Raw genomic sequence first — 14,902 nt, 5'->3', positions numbered from 1 at the left:
AACATAATGTAAGGCTGAGTATTTAATGCATTTTCTCTTTCACTAGCTGCAAGCTTCTTTAGGGAGCAGGGACCTTCTAGTATACCTCATACATTCCCAACATAGTTCTAGTAAGTTTCTAGTAAGAGGTTTCTAGAAAGTTAAGTCATAATAGAAAACATTCATTGAAAGCTTGTGTGAAAGACAGAATAATACAGCTATTGCTTCTTGAGCACTTACTGTGGATCAGACTAAGTAGTTTATATGTGTTATCTTATTTCATCTTAAAAATGACCCTCAAATTTGGCTCTTGTTGCTACTATCATGACGGTTGCCTCCTTTAAGGGAGAGGAACTTGAGAGGTAAGAGAGGTCACCTTGTCTGGACTGCCATAACAACTAAGTGTAGGATGCAGGATTTGAACCCACAGCTCGTGGTTTTACCACAGTATTATGCCGCCTGTGATATTTAGGAAAGTGGTTTATAAATGGTAGCTCTCCATAAAAGGTTAGATATTAATGCAGTTTGGTGGAAATGGCATGGACTCTAGGGTCAAAATGGCCTTTATTTAATTTTTAACTCCATCACTCCTCACTGTGTGGTCTTGGATTCCTAGTTCCTCTGAGCCACAGTTTCCCAACCTAGAAAATGGAAATAATGATATGTGGCCTGATGGCTTGTTGTGAGCATGTGAGAGGCTGTATATAAAGACCTCAGCACACTGTCTGAAAGATCAGGTTCTAGATAAATGATAACTACTATTCCAGTCTCCTCACCATCCTTCACATGTTTTTATAGTCAGTGATCTTTCTTATTTGATGCTAGATGGTTACAACAAAGGAGTGAAGACACAGGGGGCTTAGTAACAGATTACATTATTACCGCTGACCTCAGAGAAACAGATCCGGTTTGTGGATTCATTTATAAGCTCATCCCCACAATATGTATTTTGTGCCCATGGTGTGGGGGAAACTGGAAAAGGCCCTGTTTACAGGGGGCCTGACCTCAGAGGGCTTCACTTTTGCGTGGGGATTGGTATAGATGTGTTCCTAGTAAGTTAAGTGCCAACGCTTTCCATTCATGCATTTGCCAAAGTGGCCCAAATGTCATACAATACATAAAATTATCACAAAAACATAAACTGAACAAACTACCAGTGCCTTGCACTTCCTTTTAAATCCATCTTCAGTTAACAAAGTTGAGTGGATTTTTATATTAAAAAAATAAAAAATTTCATATATACATATATAAATATATATATGTCTACTTTGTAGGATTACCCAGGAATATAATTTTCAACTTGTTATCTTTAGAAGGGATGCTGAGAGCTTTGACTTCATTCGGAATTTTCATTTGCCTTAATTCTTTTTTTGAAACTCATTAAATTTTAACTAGATGCACACTCTTTCTGCTCAACTTGGAGGAAAAGCATAGTTTAAATATCTGTCAAGTCCGTCATCGTTACTCATAGAAATATGCCTAATTGTGAGCCTCAAAATGCGATCTGCTGGGAGGAATGCCACACATATCACCCAGTGAGTGTGCAATGGAAGCACATATACAAATAGTGGAGCCCAGAATCTTCCCAGAAGTTTCCTGGTGCATTAATACTGGAGGGTTTGATTTGGAAATTTCCCATTCAGCCCTACTAAAGAGTCGGGGGGTGGGGTGGGGAGAGAAAACCCACTTATCTTAAAGATTCATGATTCAAGCGCTTGATAGAATCTGCAGTTTCCATAGTGCTGGGCCCTAGATTTCCCTTTAATGTAATTAAGCCTCAAGATTTATGAATACAACAGGCCAGAACTTGATCCGTGTTCATTTTCAATTACTGCAGTGAAAGGGCTCTATCCAGATGTCTCTATTTACAGCGTTCAGGCAGGCTGGACTGGGGGCCGAGGGGGGAGGGCCCACAAATTGTCACACTTGTTAATTCTTCACAGAGGATACTCAGCCGAGGTCCTGGCTTTGACCCTGTAACAAAAGGCTGGGGGCCCCCGGGGCAAGGGCATCAATGCTTCCAGGGACAACACGGTGACCCACGGGGGTCATTCCCTCTGCTTTGTAGGTATTTGTGTAATAATGGGGTCCATTCCTTATTTTTATTTTTGTTACAGTTCTGGGAGCATCCAAAGGAAAAGCCTGGCTCTGATGTGAAAGACAAACATATATAATGAGAACATCAAGTGTCCCCTGGCAACAGTAACCATGATAAAATGCTACGGGGGAAATATACAGTATGCAGTGACCCACATAATAGGGCCTATTTTGGGGACATTGTTTTATTTTTCTTTTGAAGGGTATTTTTTTTTTTTTTAATGTTCCCTGGTCTGCAGTTTAGTTTTGTCGGGATTATTGGAACACAAGTGTCTTTTCTCTTGCTACAGTTGCAGTCCTACTTGTTTTGGAGCCCGTTTTATAACCACCAAATACCCACCTGCTAGCACAGCCTAAAATATCCATTCTATTCCCTTTATTTTTGCTTGAAAAAATTTCTGTGCTTTCCATGACCATTCTACAGGTTTCTTAGGCGTGTGCTAAGTGCTTTCTTACACTAGTGTGGACGTTTGCATTGAGGTATCATTTTAAAAGGAAAATTCCACACAAAAGGCTTAGAAATAAGAGCCCAGCGGGAGGGAGACTCTGGACCTCGAATGAAATGTACTGCCTCCAGTAAAAAGCCCCAAATCCTACCCCACACTTTTCCTCTGTGGCGTGTGTCTAGTCCATCATTTTATTTTCTCAACTCACAGACCAGAGTCGTTACCTTATGAACAAGAATGAATTGGGATATGGCTTTTGTTGAACAATAATTGGCTGTTATATTAACATGTGGCTCAGTAAAATGGAATTGTTGGCCAATTCTCTACCATTTTCAGAAGGTTGTTTCTTGAAAGTACTGCAAATCTCCTCCTTGATTAACCCCTTTAAATCAATTTTGGGTTTTTCTTTTTTGAGTCATGACCTTTACAGGCCTCAAATTCATTTCAGTCCATTTAAAGAGATTTGAATAGGACAAGGGATTGTTCAAAAATAGAGCTTTCACTCAGACGTATCCCATTCTTGCTCTTCAGAGCAACACCTCTTTTTTTTTTTTTTAATTTAAGAAATGATTTAATAATTCAACACCAAATCTAATCAAGTGCAGTACTTCATTATACATAAATTTCTCCCTCTGGCTCCAACGAATGTATTTTCAGATACAAATGGCATCATTTCTGACCATCTTATTTTCTTTTTTGGAAAGCGAATGGACCAGGTGTATAGGGCCAGAGAATGGGACTGAAGGGGTTTGCGATTAGTCACTCCTCTGGAAGGCTCTTACCCTGACAGTTTTAGCAATTAATTTGTACCTTTTGCAGAAACACTGGTGTAGACTTCAGGCAGCCCTGCATCCTTTGGTTACTAGAGGGAATTAGAGCCAGGGGTATGTATTGGAACAGTTGTTTTGCAGCAGTGTTGAGACAGTGCTACTGTACCGGAATATTAGTTCCGTCACGTTTTAGTTAGTTAGTTTTTCTGCTACTTCTGTCTGATAGATCGTGTTGGTATCAGTACACTTTATTTTCTGAAGTATTTTTGAGTTTACATTTATTTGGTCTTAATCTTCTCGTTGCCTCTTTACTTCCCTTCTACATTCTCTTCCTCCCTTCTCTCTTTTTCTCATTTTTTTAGTAGTCTCAGTGGATTTTCCCCCCTGCGCCTCTATGTTTATGTTTATGGTGATATCCCTGTAAAATGTGTGTGTGTGATATATAATATTTCCTTTAGATTTAAAAAAAGGCAATATTACATAAAATATACATATATATATAAAATTTTGTACAATTAATAATAATTATGGGAATTTTTGTTGCAGAAAACTCTGTGTACAAGTTTAGCTTTGTGGTGAGAACCCTCTTCTCAGGGCACGCTGGAGGGAATAGATGGTGGGTTCGGGTTCCAGGAAGCACAGCAAGGTGTCTCCAGAGGGTCCAGGAACGGAAGGAACCAAAGGCTGATTCCCAGCTCAGGTTCTCTGAAAATGTAAAGGCCAAGCTGGAGAAGCCAAGTTCAGTTAAACGAATGGACACAACCAGGCCCGCAGGGCTGGCTGGCGTGTGCAGAACTGGAGAATTTGGGAGCCCCGCCTGGAGGATTCTTGGCAGGGGCCATTCGGACTCTCCTGGGATCCTTACGGTCTTCGATGGCGGGGTCCCCTGTCATCACTCTGCCTCTGGTCTATTTTAACCCACACAACCTCCAACCTGGGGCCAAGGTGACCCTTCTAAAATGTATCTTTGCTTAAAAAGTCACACCTTGGCTTAAAACATTCTAACGCCTCCCTCTCCGTTGCCTCCAGAATAAATTCCAAACGCCTTTACAGATGTGCGAGGTCCTTTGCCATCTAAACCCAGCTTCCTCTCCAGCTTTTATCTGCCACTAAACTCCCTTTCTTCTCTCTGCTGCCATCTCTCTGAACTGCTCGTGGTTCTCTGAAGGTGCCGTCATCTTTCTATCCGTTGTGTGTGCGGCCTTCCTGCTCATCCTCCATTCAGGGCTGAGTTCGGATGGCACTTTCTTGATATCCCAGGACTGGCTTGGACGGCCCTCCTCTAGTGTGGCTGTTTGGGACTCACCTGTTTAATTCTCTGTTTCACCGATGGGCTCAGAGAACCAGAAGCACATGTGGAAAGAATGCCAGAATTTTGTCACCAGTAGAGACAATATAAGGAAGCTGTACAATATGGCTACCAAAAAAAATCCCCCTTCCCCACCCAATGACAGAAGACAACAAAAAACTTAATGGACAGTTGTATATAAAAAATAAGCTTTTAGAAACCATTTTCGTGCACTCTGCTTAGCAATTGTCTACAAATTGTTAGTTTTTACTGCAGTAAATACACTGGTCTATGCCAGACATTCTTACTGTATCCAAATAGCTGCTTGCAATCTGCTGCTTGTTGCAAATCAGGTTATCTTGGTAGCATTGTGTGTTATATAAGAGTCTGTAGGCTTTAAACGAAGACTGCACACTTCTAACTAAGAGGAACACATGGCTGCTGGTATCAGGCTTTTCCTATCCTTGTTTTGATATCTCAGAGGCCTGTGTCTAGATGTTGATGGATCCAGAAACCTGAATTTTTCAGAGGTGAAGATTATTGTATTGAGAAAACAAAATATTTTCCCAGTCAGTGAAAGGAGGATTTGATTAGGTAGTACTTTAGAAATAGATCTGGGTTGAGATTAATTTAAATACCATTCCCATGCTAGTTATAGAAATAAACAGCTATTCTAAATAGCTCTTGGCTGTAGGGCAGAGTCCCAAAGTTATCTTTAAAAAATGTCTTTGTGAACAGAATTGTTTTAGACTAGAATCAGAGTTCAATTGATGTTCTTTTCCAGAAACTTTTTACTGTCAACTGACTGTATTATTACTGTTTTTCCACTTGAATCTCATGGAATAAGATACACCATTAGTTCGTTCATCCAACCGTTGAATCATGCATCCATTTATCCACTTATCTACTCATTCCTCATCTTCCCATACACCCATCAATCCAACCGTTTCTTCTCCCGCCTATTTCTGCATCCATCCATTTATCTACCCAGTAAAACTTGTGTAAGCATCTACCCAGGATAAGGCATTCTTAGCTACAGAGGAGATTCAAAAATAAGCAAGACAGTCTCTCTTCTCAAAGTGCGTCAATGTTAATCCCTCTTAGAGCATTAAAATTGAGACCCGGATACAGGTAAGGAGAGGAGAGCGCCAAGGAAGAAGACAGAGCATGATGCTGCCACGCAGCTGGGAGAGCGTGAAGCATGGTGGGGACCCTGAGGTTTGTGTAAGGGGAGCTGAGTGTGTCCAGGGGCGAGTGGTGGCTGTGGCTGGAAAGGCGGTTTGGATAAAGGGACAGAAGGTCTTAAATGCCAAACAAAGGAGTGTGGAGAACCTTGGGTGATTTCTGAGCAGGGAAAATAACATGAAGGTTAACTATTCTTTGGGAAGATCAATCCAGGTCAATTTGGGAGATGGATTGGAGGAGAGGGATAAGAGCGAGATAAGAGACAGAGAGACCGGTTAGTGCTTCAAGATAATTAGGTTTACTCTGATTTGGGTCACTTGCAGCACATGGACCGTGCCACAGTTAAGTTAGGGGACTTTCCCATTATAGGTACTCAGGTACTGGTCATATTTCAGGGATAGAAGAGAGAAGTTATGTTTATGTTACTCTTTTTGGCTTATGTTCAATGTTGACTTTCTCCTAAATGTTCAGGAGGGTGATTTGTACATTGAAAAGAACTGTTCTTGAGCTGGAACATTCAGGTAGCTTTTGTTGTAGTAACATATGAAGGCTTAGGGGAAAGATACAATTATCAAAGTCCAAGTTTGAGAGTGGGGGAAAGAGAGGCCCCTTCTCTTAGTAAAATAACATCAACATTAGAAACCAACCCTTTGTCCTACACATACTGGTTGTGATATCTTTTGTGTAACTACTGTGAAAACAAATATTTGACTCATTAGCGATGTAGCTTGCTTTGAAACCAATGCTTGGGATATGGAAGGCTAAAACAGAGGTGAAGAATTCTAATTCAGTTCTCAAGGTCACCAATTTAAAAGAAAACAAAATCAGAATCATGCAAAGTATGGAACAGTAGATTCTTTTCTACAGGGTAGATAGAGTGCTTGTAAATTTGTTCCTTAAGGGCCCAAATATCTTTGCTCTCTCTGAAGCAAACTCTGTTTCAACTGCCTGCATACAGTAGTAAACAGGGCACAGATATGAATAAATGCCCTTCTTTTTTGGGAGTGGGCTGCTGTAATGCTTTCTTCAGTTTCAAGAGAATGTCTTTTCCCTACCAATTTATCATTCCTGCAGAGCCTTGTTAAAAAGCAAACAACCAGCCTAAAACTTCATTGCAGAAATATTCACTGGCTACCCCTGGGTTTCCAGCCTCCCAAGAAAATGTGCCTGTTTCCCCAGTATGTTTAGCTCGGCCCAGTGCTGCACGCCGCCAACCCCTCCCTGTCCTCTATAATGCAGTAAACCTTTTGGTTCAGAGGATGCTGTAAGATTCTGAGGGCTTCAGCTCTTCCGATCAACCGAAAAGCTCTGGGAGTCAAAACTCTTTTTTTCTACCTTTCTTCTATATCAACTTCTGTATTATTTTATATAAATGTACATACCCCTGTTGAATAACATATACTTTAATTATAATAAAGACAAGCAACCGAGATGACACCCCACCACATGTGTGCACGCACACTCAGTTGCAAAAAAGCCAATTAGAAACACTTTGAAACAAAGGCAAAGGGGCCTCAGTCATCACTGCTAGATCATGTGGACCCGTCTCAGAAGAAGGCAGAGACTTGCAGAAGAAGGCAGAGGGGTTTTCTCTTCCTGGAAACAGGGAAAAATGAATAAAATTTGGCACTTTCTCAGCATAGCAGCTGCGCCTGTCTCCACAAGAAAACACCATCCAGCAATCCGTGAATTCATGTTGAATAATTGCTCTTCATGTGAGGTGACTGTTGTGTCCTGTCCCTCATTATGAATATCTTGCAGTCTGATTTTCAGCACTTTTAATTCTGTTCAAACCCAAATGAAACTCCGAACGCATATGTTACTGTAAAGCCTGAGTCACAGACTGTCGTGATATTTTGCAGAGTATTCAGCAGCCGTCTTAAAAATTAAAGAGCAAAGAGCTACATGTACTGAATGCTTATCACGTGGCAGAGGCTGTATTAACTGATTTGTGGACCAGCGTTCAAGGAGTGAACACCGTAACGTGTTTGTATTACAATACTGTTTGGTTATTGCTGTTTAGTGGAGGTATAATGATCTTAGTGTTGATCTGAAAGGCTGTTCAATAAGAAAGGACCCACTGTTCAACGTATTTCTACTCACTTTGATTCCAAAATCTGACATTTCACTTGTGCTGATTCAAAGGTTAAAACTTTGGACCCGGTGAAAATGTTAGTTAGCAGGATGAGTTCCAGAACATATGCTTAATGCTGGGGTATCAGATGGTGTTGTGTTGCCTTGGTAATCAGTCCAGATGTGGCACCTGTGTGTGTGTGGAGTCTGCTTAATTACGTCTACAAACTCAGAGCACTGGAGTTAGTTGCCAGTGCTCACTGCATCTGTCACTCAGCCCGTTACCAGGGAAACAGTACTGGGCTCCTTATGACTTATATTTAGAGTGGTAATGGGGTGTGAAATTCAAGTAATCAGTTTCAAGTCTCTCTCTCTCTCTCTCTAATTGTCCATGTTACAAATTTTCTTTCAGTGGTTTTACTTTTGGATAATAATTATATTTTATAATACCCAATGATACCATATCAAATGGAAATAGAGAGTTCTGGAAAGTGTAGGTTGTTATAGTTTTGCATAATAAAATTGACAGGAAGTCCTCCTTGATCATTACTTCTTTTAAAACTTTTGCATATTAAGAAAGGTTAATAGGGTTAAATATATATCCCTATTAGAATGGTGTTATTACAATAAAAGATTAATGGTTTTTTTAGATATATATATAGCAAATTAAATAGTTGCCTGTTAGGTTGATACAATGGATAAAGCTGACAAATGAATCTGCAGGTGTGCATTGTGCTAGAAGGGATGGGAGAGGATGGAAACCACTGCAGCATCGTCTTTTTTTCTTTACTCCTGTTCTGAAGGGAGTAAAAAGTACTATTTTACTATCAGAAGAAGAGTAAAAGTTATTGGACCATATTTGGAGGCATTTTGGGGACAGATCTTAATTCAAATCCCCCTTGTTTAGTAGCTGAGGTCCTTGGGACTGTCATTTAGTCTTCCAGGAAGTTTTCTGATCTGAATAGAGACCATACAACCTCTCTCCAGAGTTGCTGTGATGTGCTCAGTAACTGCTGATGCTTCTTCCTCCTGACCCTGGTGCTTAACTGTCAAGAGAGTGAATGGACCTGAACTTACAGAGTCTTCCTCCTTTAACCTGATTTGCTGATCTGAAAGTACAGAGGTCAGGTTTCTCTGATCCCCAAGACTGGAATCACTCTAGAAATAACTCCTGTGTTCTCACCTGCCCCAGTCTCCCAGCTGTTTTTGCTGGAACGAAGTTGCCGTCCCAAGTGTCCTTCTTCTGGCTCTGTCCTAGGCATTACTCAGAACAACGATGGTCAATATGGGCACATGTTCCCCATCCATTCTGAGACACGTGCTGTTTCCCATGAAACCTGGAAGGTTTCAGCGTCCTCCTTAATGTCACGTCCAGGTAGCCACTACCAATGGATCTGAGTTGGTGTTCAAGTTGAAGCCAATTCTCTGTCCTGACCTAACAGCCCTACAGGAAGAAAATTTACAGCACACAAATTTGAACACAAAGATCTTGACTCAAAGATGATCACACAAATATTTTTACCTTCCTTTTTACACTAGCACAGAGAGATTAAGTGTTACTCAAGATCTTAAATTGGTTTCAGAACCAGGACTAAAATTTGGGGCTCTTGACCTCAAAATTAAGGCTCCTTTTAGTTTAGGTTTTCGATTTTTGCTTATGAAAGTGTTGTCTCCCTGGAAACGGGTGGCTGCAGGAAACAGTGAGTTTGAAGTCTTCATGGAATTATCCAACTACAGACTGTATGACAGTGGGGTGAGGGTGTTATGAGGACATGCAAACATCAACTGGGATGTTGAATTATATCGTCTTTAAGATGTCTTCTGGGCCCCTGATTCTGAGATTCTCCTTACAATGTCACTCAAGAATGCAATTTCCTAAACATCAAATGTCTCAGGAAGTAAGTTCCATGTCTGGGGCTCATTTGTAATTAGACATTCAAGACCCTAAATGACATTTCGGTCAATTAAGTTTTGTCTGGTTTCATAAAACACATTTAGTGCTTCTGACCATGTCAGTACATTTGCTCATTATAAGGTTATTAGTAGACTTGTGAAAATTATGAAATTTGGAAAATAGGGATCACTACATAAATACCTAATATTTTAAAAAGTCAAGGCACTCCTAAATGCATGACCAGATATCGTGTCTATATTTTTTTTCGGTAGGAAAGAAATCTTATTCATCTGAATATCCTTTTTAAAAAGGATCTATAAGAAAGTTGACAATTTAAGATAATTCTACAATACAAAATTTCAACAGTGCACATCTGTCCACTTCTGACAACAATGCATGTTAAGTAGATTTTCAGGTTTTCTTTTTTTTTTTTATGGGTATCAAAGTGATGTTCTTATTGAACCTTAAAAGCCATAGTAAGCCTCTCTTGTCTCCTACCTTCCCCTTCAGCGCTGTAAATCTAACTTCTGCCTGTCCTATTGTTCAGAAAAAAGCAGACATATTGTGCTGATTGCTATTAAATTAAAGCAGAAAGGGAGAGACACAAATGTGGAAGGCCATCTTACCAGCAGGGATACCACTATCTTTTATTTTGCATTTTGGGAGGGTCAGAAAGTCATGACAGGCATCTGACCTCTGATAACCTCTTTGGTGCTTCTGTGTGCAGTTTTGGGGGGAAGAACTTAATTAAATACAATTGAATTTCCCTGCTAACATTGCCACTGAAAGGACTCCTTTTAGATGGCTTGGTGTTTGCTGGTGAGGAACAAACAAAGATGCTTCTTTTGTTCCTCAAAGAAAAGTTAGCATATGTTAGTTAAGGATTTGTGATTTCTTTTGACTAGACTGGCAGGTTCCTAAAAATTCAATGAGCCTTCTGAAATGGTACCCACAATAAAAGATGAAACATATGACTAACTAAAACCCTAACTTTTCTTATTCCTGATAGTTATTCTTAAGGCTAATATTTTTAAGAGTCTACTATATTTATTTGTACTCAAATAAAAATTATGATCATAGATTTATAATGAGGCTACTAATATTTGGCCACACAAAATATAAGTTGTCCATCTCCTGGATTCTCCGGTCACCAGAGGAAGAGAACTGGAAGCAGATGAATTTTTAGTGCTGTATGTTAGGAAACTGTTACAACAGGTGTCGATGAAGAATACACAATTTTTGGTTATGAACAGTTTATGATTATGCATATTGTTGAATAAGAAGCTTGTCTGTAAGTTATACTTTAATAAAAATCAATAATTACATAAATATGTGGGTTAGAAATCCATTTTCCCATTGTTATTCTTGGGCTTCTGAAATCAGCAGCTAACCATTAGAAACTGAGGAATCAATTTTATAATTATGACATATGGAAAGAATAGGTTATTTTATTCAAGTTTGAGTCTTAGTGCTTATTTTAGGAGGAATTAGGTTTACATCTTCTTACATTCAAAGACCCTTTTAATCCTGAGATGACTTTTTTTCCTTGAAGAGAGGATTAGAATAAGGAATTGATGCTTTCGAATTTAAAGTTGACTATTGTGTGTTAAGCCTGCTTCCTCACCTCCACACCCCTTCCTCTGTTTCTAAGCTTTCCCAGGTCTCTCTAATTATTTAGGGGGGAAAGTCAACACTTGACCCTGTTACCCTGTCTGGTTTCTGTCTCATCTCTTGTTTTCTATTCACGGTTAAACTCCTAAGAGTAGTGTGTACTGCACTTACGGCTCTTGCGTCTGCTTCTCTATCTTTCTGGAGTCTAGTTTTTACGTTCACCCCTGTGCCATGTACTGTGTATCCCAGCTGAAGTCGCCAACATCAGGGCCACCAAATAAGGGCTAGAAGGGTGTACCCTACACAAGGGCTCCAGGCCAAGGGGATAAGTGGAGGCTGAAATTCAGGCCCATTTGCTGGTGAAACCAAGTCCTGTCTTGGGGCTGTGTCTGTCCAGAGGGGGGCAGTTTTGTTTTGTTTTGTTTTGTTTTGTACTTTGCCTGAAGGCTCCATAGGGCTAGCTGTGGCTTTGTCAACAATTTCCTTGGTCCAGTCTCAGCCTTTGCTGCCTGATCTTATTCTTCAAAATCTAGACCTTTTAAAAGATAATAAATAAGCATGTGGTCAAGAGGGAAATCATTCATTTTTTAAGGGTCCACAGTTCTTTGCCAACCAGTGTCAGCCCAAGGCAGTTCTTAAATTACCATGCGATTGGGATGAATTATGTTTTCTGTTTATTGAGCAAAATGCTAATTGAGGGAAGGAAAATTCAAGGCTGGAATCCTTATGGAAAATGTAATGTCAGCCTCTCACCAGATCACTGGCTGCCTCATACCCCACAGCCCAGTCACACTGAAACACTCACGAGAGACCCCAGAATATAGTGAACTAACACAGGCTTGGCTACTAGGCAGGTTCATGTTGGAATCTCAGCTCCACCACTTCCTTAGTGATTTTGCCTTGAGCTGTCACTAAATTCCCTGGGCTTCAGATTTCTCATCTACAAAATCATGATAAAAATAGTCTCACCTCTCAATAGTCCTTTGGTGGAGAAATTGTTGTCGAACCCAAGTTTGTGCGCCTGACACACAGTGAGGCCAAACAAACCCAAAGGTCAAGATTTTGCAGTGGAGAAAGGTTTATTGCAGGGCCAAGCAAGGAGAATGGGGTGGCTCATGCTCAAAAGACCCCAACTCTCCGATGGTTTTCGGGGAAGTTTTTATGGGCAAAATCTGTGGGGGGGTCTGCAGGATATATGACTTTCCTCTGATTGGTTGGTGGGGAGGTAACACGGTGGTGTTCCAGGGATCTCAGTCATCAGCCTTCTGGTTCCAACCACTCTGAGTTTCGCGTGTTAGTTCCCATCCTCCACCTGGGTGGGGGCCTTAGTTCCTGTAGAGGAGCTCAGAGATGTGTATCAGATTGTTATGTAAATCCCTTGAGGAGGACCCGGGACCCTGCCCCGTGGCTGCACTATTGTTTCTTGATGGCTTTTCTTTGTTTATGCATTCCCTCACTCCTCTAATTAGTAACTATTTGAATCTGCCCTTTGGAACTCAGGGAAGGTCTAGGAAGCTGAAATCTTTTTCCTACAGACAAGAAACGGGGGACACAGAAAGGCTTTTGTATCCAGCAGGGCCCCTTAAGGTTCTGCCCAGTTTCATATTCAGGGAGTTATTTTAGGGACATACCTGCTCTTTTATTTGGGGTCAGAATGCTCTCCCAGTCTAGACATTTTTCCATGCTGATCCTCTGCTAAGGACATTCTTACTTCCTCTTCTTCAGGTAGATAATTTTTTTGCTCCTGCTTCAGTATTCAGCTCAGCTGACATCTCTTCCAAGAAGTGTTTCCTGATAACTTTTAACTTGTTTAAACATTCTTCTCCTTAACTCTGGGTCAGGAGCTCCCCCGGTACCCTATGCATCCTTTTATCATAGCTTTTATCCTGCTGTGTGGGAATCCTATTGGGGGAGCACTATGGAGCACTATGGAGATTACGACTCATTTATTTTTACATCCTCAGTACCTCACATAGCACATGGCATATCAATAATTATTTGGTAAACTGAATTGTCTGGATGTCAACAACTGGAGAAGTGGACCAAAAAGCTATGGCAGCTGGGAGGTGTGTATTAAGGAAGAGTGGTGACTAAACCACTTTCCTTGTGTCTTTCATTTCTAATGGGTATTCATTCTTTTATTGCTTAATTTCTGGTCCATCACACTTTCCAGGTTTCTTCTTGGAGAGGAACTGATCTATTTCCAAGGCTTCAGTTACCTCTAGTTCTGATCTTACAACCTTTTAAAACCAGCTACCTACTATAGTGATCAGTAGATAACTACCTTGCTGTATGGAAATCAGCGTTGCCTGGGAGCTTGTTATATTGATATAAAAGCAGAATCTCAGGCCCCCTCTGGACCTTCTGAATCAGGATCTGCATTTTAACTAGTTTCTTAGGTGATTCGAATGCGCTATAAAATGTAAGAAGCACTGGGTTAGTAGTAGGTGCCTTAAGAATAGTGTATTCCCTGAATTTCCTGATATATTTCTTTATGAAGACTTAGGAAATGGTATTGGGACTGTTGCAAAGAGAATGAAATATGGATGAAGTCTTGCTCAAAATCAGGAAGTAATTTTCTGACCAAGAAAATCTCAAATGAAACACTCCATATTAGGTTAGAACTAGGTAGATGATCTAAATATTTCAAATGGTTGTAAACAAGTGAGAAATGAGTTTTTCAGTTTAATGTCTTGACCCTCTGCCTGGAAATAAAATGTTTATCTTTTTAAAGCGAGACCACATGTCTTGAAAGAAATGCACACACCCCGTCATGGCAAACACATTTTTTTTTTTTTTAATTTGGTAGCAGTTAAATGACCTATGTAAGGATTTCAGAAGCTATCTCCTGGTTTCTGTTTTCTGTTCCAATCCGGAGGCAAGGCAAGTATTTGTTTTTACCATAGTGGATACCCAAGCACTTTGCAAATGTTTCCACAAAGCCATCTGCCCTTTAAGGATCCCCCAGGGAACCGTTCTTTTGGTTACCAACCCTCAAGCGCATATAACCCCTGTTTGCAAAGTATTTGTCAGATGGGGAGGGCTCATGAATCTTCAGCTCTTTTTGAAGAGGATGCTCAAGACCCCTGTTAGGAAAACTTTGTCCCCTGCTCAGACCTTCGGGTTCATCTGAAGACTCCAGCCCAACCATCCTATTACAACCTGAGGAAAGCAAAAAAATAAATAAGTACACCCAACCAGCACCTCTGTAATATTTCTCGTATGACTATTGTAGGATCGAAAATTCTGAAAATATGCAACTCTTGTTTTGAATTGTGAATGTACTTTTGGAGCAAAGTTTCTGTTTATGAATGCTGGGACCACATGGAATTTTGTGTCTCCTTTCTGCTCTCTAACCAGTTCCAGGATGGTTTTTCCCTGGGGATCACCTTTATTTTCCCTACCACCACCCTTCTCTCCTCCTTTTTAAAAGTAGCCCCTAAATGCATTTCTTGGCTGACCTTTCGTGCCATGTGCTAACTCGAGTAAAAAAGCTGTAGTCAAGCACTGTTTTGGAAACTCAAGTTACAGAATTGCTAGTGACAGAGACCTGGTAACT

The 14,902-nt window shown here is 40.5% G+C and overlaps 2 long non-coding RNA genes across 3 annotated transcripts in view; one reads left to right on the top strand and one right to left on the bottom strand.

Moving 5' to 3' along the window:
- The window catches only part of LOC309608949, a 136,525-nt gene that overhangs the window by 113,359 nt on the left and 8,264 nt on the right, over nt 1-14,902 (top strand). The window lies entirely within an intron of this gene.
- The window catches only part of LOC309608954, a 1,139,914-nt gene continuing 1,126,253 nt past the window's right edge, over nt 1,242-14,902 (bottom strand). The window contains exon 2 of the long non-coding RNA XR_014233170.1: nt 1,242-13,393. This is a non-coding gene — a long non-coding RNA (uncharacterized lncRNA). The remainder of the gene's footprint in view (nt 13,394-14,902) is intronic.

This window comes from Balaenoptera borealis, assembly GCF_965194805.1.
Source record: "Balaenoptera borealis genome assembly, chromosome: 13".
NCBI classification, from domain to species: domain Eukaryota; kingdom Metazoa; phylum Chordata; class Mammalia; order Artiodactyla; family Balaenopteridae; genus Balaenoptera; species Balaenoptera borealis.
Note: the sequence above shows the minus strand (reverse complement) of the source record. Positions and strands in the feature narration are given on the sequence as shown.